At 41.4% G+C, this 7,599-nt stretch overlaps 1 pseudogene; it reads left to right on the top strand.

Annotated features, from left to right (window-relative positions):
* The first annotated feature begins 1,901 nt into the window (after positions 1–1,901).
* LOC101526949 (leucine-rich repeat-containing protein 4-like) lies at positions 1,902–3,561 on the top strand (annotated as a pseudogene).
* The last annotated feature ends 4,038 nt before the right edge of the window (positions 3,562–7,599 follow it).

Here is a 7,599-nt window from a genome sequence, read left to right on the forward strand (position 1 = left end):
GAGACAGAAACATACCTCTGTCTGTTGGTTCACTCCCCACATGGATCAATGGCCAGAGCTGGACTGGTCCAAAAATAGAAGCCAGCAATTTTCTTCTGGATCTCCCACATGAATGCAGGGTCCTAAGCACTGGTCCATCCTTCACTGCTTGAAAAAGGGATGAGTCTGAGTACCTATGAGACACTAAATAAGCCTACACTTAAAACCCTACAACACATTTGATTTTAAAAAAAAAACCCAGCCTATAATATTGAGAATGTTTTCAAAAAACCAGCCAAATTAAAATTGTAGAGGGCTCTTTGCTATCTTTAGATCCATGTTTTCAAAATTCACAGTAGCTCTCTTTTCCACTAAAGCCCATAGACAACTGGCAGTAGCAATTTTCACTGACTGGAGCACTGTTTCTCCAGCCTGATGTGCATAAGAATCACCTGGAGTTCTTGTTAAAATGCAGATGCAGTGTCTGTAGGCTTGGGCTGAAGCCCAAGATTCCGCATAGCCAACACTTCTAGATGATGCCAATCTAACTGCTTGGGGGACCACACCTTGAATAGCTCAGTTCTATGCCTCTTGCCATTTTCCTCCTTCTTACACTTCACTTTACAACAAATTCTGTCCTTCCTAGTACTACAGCCTTAAAACTAGCACATGCAGATTGCACAAGGTCTTCTAATCCAGGAAGTTTATGGTTTCTGTCCTGCAAGTTAGAATGGAGATTTACAGAGATTAAAAATGAAACTGCTACGGTCAAGCAGATTTTAAAAATAAACATGCAACTCGCACTCTCTGTAGAGATACTGACTCCTCAAGTCCTTTGATTTTAGAGTCACACTTTGACCTCCTTTTAATTAATAAGATGTAAATTGATGTCTTGGTAGAACTGATATGTTGACACAAAGAAAGCTATTTAATAATTTATATTGAGATATTAAATTTGTCTACATCAGAATTACATTCAAGTTGGGCCCCAGATTTTGATTTCTGATGCTCTATTATAAATAATTGTATTACAAATATTTGTTGAGCATTTGCCATATACTAGACACTGTAATGGATGCAGATTAACTCTGAGTGAGAAAAAAAGTGCTTTCCACAAAGATGTTTATTGTAACATTAGCTAACAGGTAAACTTGGAAATAAAATCTTCAGTAATTGGGTCAATTTTGATAGAAATGCAAAGCAATAGTTTAAGACATGTATAAATTATGCATGTAAAATATTAGTGAATTTAAAAACCGTAAAAGAAAAATGAAAGAAAATTTAAGCATGTGGAATTCTAAACTTTCAGTATTTTAATAAATAAGATGTCTTAGATGTATGCAAAAAGCCACAGGTATATGCACACAGACACTCACAAATGTATTGCAGGATTAGATACTAAAAACTTGCATTTCATTTCTTTGGCATTGATTCAATTCTTTAAAATCTCTTAATCCAAAATAGACATTTTTGTCCTTTCATGCCTTGTAGTCAGAACCTCATTCTTGGTTTTGTAGGGAACCACCCTTTCCACCCTCAGGCCAATAGTTGGGTCTGTCTCCAAAATCAGTTGATGAACAGTAGATTAGAAAGTGAAAAAAACACAAATTTATTGCCTATAAGGGGGAGGGACGGAGCAGCAGGAAGGAAATAACTCTCCAAATGTGACACGTGGGAGCTGATTTGCCATCTTCAATGGAGGAACGGGGAAGAGGGATATGGGAAACTTAGGAAGAGTAAATGGTTTTTCAGAAAGATAAATGGACCCTTGGAACAGATGGGAAATGTAATCGCTTGTGACAATGTTTGTCTGGGTGCGGTGTCAACTTCCATTCTCCTAGGATAACAATCAATCTTTCCTGGTTGGTGAAACTCCCAGAGATAGGAATAGAGTTCCTTTAAAAAGATCTGTCTTTAGGTAAATGAGGGTAGTTCAGAGAAAGCTTTTCCCTGTTGTTTTTCGAGTGTCTTCAACTCAAAATGATCAGTGTACCAAAGCAGCATGTTTTGGGATGGTATGTTCCGTACTACTTATGTTTTTTTGGTTGGTTTTTGTTTGTTTGTTTGTTTGTTTGTAAGGCAGGTTTTTTTTTTACAAGATTTCTATTATTTGTTCACTGGCAAGTCAGATTTACAGAGAAAAGGAGAGACAAAGAGAAAGATCTTCTGAGCTGAAGAAGCTGGAATATATCTCCGACGGTGCCTTTGAGGGTCTCTTCAACCTCGAGTGCCTGAACTTGGGGATATGCAACATTAAAGATAGGCCCAACCTCACCCCTCTCCTGGTGCTGGAGAAGCTGGAGATGTCGGAGAACCACTTTCCTGAGACCAGGCCCGGGTCGTTCCATGGCCTCGGCTCCCTCAAGAAGTTGTGGGTCATGAACTCGCAGGTGAGTCTGACTGAGCGGAATGCTTTTGATGGACTGGCCTTGCTTGTGGAACTCAACCTCTCTTTGCCCCACCACCTCCGCAGTCCCCTGAGGTACTTGGTGGAGTTGCACTTATACCACAATCCTTGGAACTGTGCTTGTTACATTCTGTGGCTGACCTGATGGCTCCCAGAGTACATACCCACCAACTGTATCTGCTGTGGCCACTGCCATGCTCCCATGCACATGTGAGGCCACTGCCTGGTGGAGATGGACCAGGTCTCCTCCCAGTACTCCGCCCCTTTCATCATGGACACGCCTCGGGACCTCAATATCTCTGAGAATGGGATGTCGGAACTCATGTGTCAGACTTCCCCTATGTCCTCGGTCAAGTGGTTGCTGCCCAAGGGGAAGTGCACAGCCATGCTTCTGCCACCCATGGATCTCTGTCCTCAACGACACATCTTGAACTTTTCCCATGTGCTGCTAGCAGACACGGGGGTCCACATGTGCAAGGTGACCAACGTGGTGGCCAACTCCAATGCCTGGGCCTACTTGAACATTAGCATGGCCGAGCTCAACACATCCAACTACAGCTTCTTCACCACGGTGAGGACATCACACGGAAGTACGGGTCTGTCCCCATCACCTCCACTGGTGACCAGCCAGCATAAACCACCTCTACCGTGGTGCTCATTTAGACCACTCGTGTGTCCAAGCAGGTGGTGGTACCTGCGAAAGGTATCACTGACAGAATGCAGACGAGCCTGGATGAAGTCATGAAGACCACCAAGATCATCATCGGTTGTTTCGTAGCTATGATTCTACTGGCCACCGCCATGTTGTCTTCTGTAAGCTTCGGGAGCGGCACCAGCAGCACAGTACAGTCACCGCAGCCCAGACAGTGGAGATTACCAGGTGGACGAAGACATTCCGGTGGCTGCAGTGGTGGCGGCGGCAGCAATGGCAGTGCCAGCCAATGTGTCAGGTGAGGGGGCAGAAGTGCTGCCCATAATTCATGACCATATTAACCACAACACCTACAAACCAGCACATGGGGCTCACTGGACAGAAAACAGCCTGGAAAACTCTGTGCACCTCATAGTTCAGACGCATACTAAGGACAAGGTACAGGAACCTCAAATATGACGCCCCTCCCCTCAAAAACTTAAACCCAATGGAATGCACACACACACACACACACACACACACACACGACAGCAACTTTTTTACAGAGTGGGGAGAGACTTTTTCTTATATGCTTATATGTTACATCTATAGGCTGGTAAAAATATTACATTAAAATTTTAAAAGAAAAAAAAAAGATCCGCTCTTATTTTGCGCTGTTCTTTACATGCCTGACACACAAAGGTAAAGGCAAGGAGGGCTGTTGCATGTAAGTGACCTTGAAGAAACCCAATGCTAATACAATACAGCAGGTGGCAGCCTTTCCCCAGGAGAGAAGGAAAAGCGAGTCTGACCTAATGCAAAATACTTTTTGACTTGATAGGTCAGGGATTTGACCTGTCAGGGGATTTATCTAGGATCTGAGTTGAGACTGGATTTATCACAGAAGGAAGAGGAGCAGGGACCCTGAGCCCCAGAAAAGGAGGTGTAGTTTCATTTCTGAGACCCAGACCCACAACTGCTGGCTCTCATGTAATATGGTGAAGTATAGACCTTGCTAGGCATGGTAGGCAAATGTATCAGCCGGAGATTTGAAATGGGGCTCTGAGCAAGAGCCACAGGAAGATGCACAACTGCCCTCAACACTCAAAATGAAGCAGATAGGGAATAAGTTGTTGGGTGCTATGAGGAGACCATTTAATAGCAGAGAGACCCTTTTTTTCTTTAGGGTCAGTAAAGCAGCTTCTTACATTGAGATACCAATTATTTTTTAAAGGTTGTTGAGTTAGTTGCGTTTAGATTTCCCGAGTGTTCAGTGGAAAGTGAGGCTTGGCAGAGAAACTTGACACTGAAAATAAAACCAATTTGTTTCTGCATCCTTGGTGCTGGGATTATACTTATCATTCATCAGGAGGGTGCTATGTAGAAAATGATGTTATTCAAAATTAGAATGGCTGAAGAGACATTTGCTAAACTTCTAAAGACGGGTGTATTTTGTGTCTGAAGAAGGATTAGATAAGCAGAGCTGCCAATCACAGACTTGCACTGATCATTGAAATTAATTAAAATCTAATAAAATGAAACTATTAATTTGTTTTCTCCAAGTCAGGAGCTACATTTCAAGGGGTGAACAGCCATAAGTGGCTGGAGGTTATCATGCTAGACAGTGTTGAGGACTGGTTGTTTGTATCAGCAAAGGAAGTTCTGAATAGCACTGGAATAGAGGGAAAACCCGGCACAGGCTGCCAGGTGGAAAGGGGAGTGGTTGAGAACAAAACCTTCACTGTGATACTAATTATTGTAACACTAATTCCTAAGTGTGGCAGGAGTTTTAAACAGAGGATCTCATATAATCCGTAGGGTAATCCAACGCCACAGAAATGCTGCTGACATTTGTTGAAACCGTTTTACAGCAGGCCAAACACTGAGAGCTCTGTTGTCATAACTCATGGGTGTTTGCAAGGATCCAGCGAGGTCAGTGCTGTTTGTGTTCCTGGTTACGAGATAAGGAGATTGTGGCAGAGAGAGGGGCCTTAGTGGTTTATTCACAGTATCCTAGCTTGTCAGCAACAGCTGGGATTCAAACCTCTCTCTTTCTGGGGTGCAATAATTAAAAGAGAAGGCAAGGAAAATGTCCAGCACATTCTCTGTGTGAATAGCATTTGCTTTTAAGCCAAATTTCCCTCAGGCAGGTCCAACTCTTAGATTCTGTGTCACATACTTGTCTTTGTGGCTAAAGAAGGCTTTATGCCAATTCTGATAGAACAATGATCCCCTGTTAGCCAGGATGTGAGCCACTTCCTTCCCCCAGAGCTGAATCTGCTGTGTGCACAAGGGAAGCCGGTTTCTCAGAAGCTCACCTTTACAGAAACAAGTCTGTTTGGGTACAGATTTTAAAGCAAAATATGTTTAAAATGAAAATGAAGACTGGAAATAATACATGGGAAAATGCTGTTTCCTTTAGGTAGCGACATTTTGAAAACATGTTTTTTTGTTCATCTTTGTTTTGAGCTTTTCTACATGAACATGCATAATTAAATTTTAAAATTCGGCTTGGCACAGTAGCCCAGCAGTTAAAGTCCTTGCCTTCCACATGCCAAGATCCCATATGGGCGCCGGTTCTAATCCCGGCAGTCATGTTTCCCATCCAGCTCCCTGCCTGTGGCCTGGGAAGGCAGTCGAGGACGGCCCAAAGCTTTGGGACCCTGCACCAGCGTGGGAGACCCAGAAGAGGTTCCTGGCTCCTGGCCCGGACCGGCTCGGCACCTGCCTGTTGTGGCTACTTGGGGAGTGAACCAGCAGATGGAAGATCTTCCTCTCTGTCTCTCCTCCTCTCTGTATATCTGCCTTTCCAATAAAAATAAATCAATCTTATTTTTAATTCAAAGGCAAATATTACATTATAAAAATTTGTGAACTTTTGTTAATAGACTTTTGCTAATACAGTAACCCAAACTAATAGTAAATACAAATACTTTCATTTGAATGCCAAATACTTTGTCAATAGTACTGAGAAGAATGGAATTTAATTGTGAGATTAGAAAGGGCACGCAGCAATATCCAACAGCTTAGTGCACCTCTGCTGATGGGTATTCATGTTTTGTTTATGGCTGTGTATTATATCACACAATTCAAAATGAGGTATACTCTAGGAGATAAAAAGCAAAAAAAAGTCTATGAATTATACTATTACTGCTATCATTAATTAGCACCAAAACCAAACCAACAAAGAATGGGTATTTAGCACAGCAATGAAGACTGCTTGGGATGACCACATCCCCTAACACCAGTATCTGGGTCTGAATCCTTGTTCTTCCAATTCTGCTTCCCAATGTATATACCCTGGAAATAGCAGGTGATGGCTCAAATATTTGGGTCCCTGCCACCCATGTTGAAATCCCAGATAGACCTCTGGGTTCCTTGCTTTATCTTGAACCCTCTTTGTTTTATTGTGGACTTTTGAGGCATGAACCAGTGGATGGAAGATCTATCTCTGTATCTCTCTGTTACTCTGCCTTTTAAATAAATAAAAATGATAACTCACAAAAACCTGACAAAGGAAGGTAGACCCTTGGCCTCACCAGTAAGACACTGGGCAGGATGTCTGTGATCCTCATACAAGCACTTGAGTTGGATATCTACCTTTGTCTACCTTTGGATTCTGATTTGAACTTTCAGGTCCTTCAGTCTTGAGACATAGCAGTGATGGCTAATGCTGTGTTCCTGTCACCTGCACAGGAGGCCTAGATGGAGTTGTTCCTGGCTCGTCACTTTGGTCAGGTCCAGCCCTGGGGGTTGCAGACACTCAAAGGGTAAGCCAGCAGATGGAAGTTCTGTCTAGCTCTAAATTTAAAAAAAAAAAAAATTTAAGTTAGGTGGAGAAGACAAAGGGAGTATTTTCAAAGGACAATGCCTATTTATGTTTTTCCAGGTAGGTTTCATTAAGTAAAAGAGCTACCATTGATTACTGCAAATGTGAACAATACAGAGGGAAGGTTCTTGTCCCCTACAAAAGTCTGAGCTTTTATGGTTGTTTTAGTTTAGTAGTAATGTCTTTATATACTTTTGAAAAGTACAAGCTTTAAAGTTTATCTATATATGTAAAATATATAACATATTACATATAAATATATTTCATTTATAAATCCAAATATAGAAAATATGCTAATTAATAAAATATGTATTAAGAAATATATTTCATATATTTTATTTATATAAACTATTACAAATATATAAACTTTTATTTATATATATAAACCTTATATATATATAAACTTAAAAGGTTGTACTTTTAATTTTAATTTGTAGGTGAGTTCACTCTGAAATAATAATCAAATGAAATTATATCCAAAAGTACTTTCAAATCTCTAGGTATCCCAGATGAGTTAAGTTTATACGATCACTCACTTTAACAGTCCAATAAAGGGATTTTAAGCACATGAGGTAACTCAAAGAATAATACAGCAGCAAAGAATCAGGAACTCAACTCCCACTCCCTCTTCCCCACTTCACAGTCTTCCATTTCACACTGCTTACTTGAGAGGGTAATTCAAATGAGGTGGCTCACATCTTAAACAACGGCATGTGAATCCCCAGCCAGCTTGTGCCTAGGCAGACAGTTGGA

This window comes from Ochotona princeps, chromosome 8, assembly GCF_030435755.1.
Source record: "Ochotona princeps isolate mOchPri1 chromosome 8, mOchPri1.hap1, whole genome shotgun sequence".
Lineage (NCBI taxonomy): Eukaryota > Metazoa > Chordata > Mammalia > Lagomorpha > Ochotonidae > Ochotona > Ochotona princeps.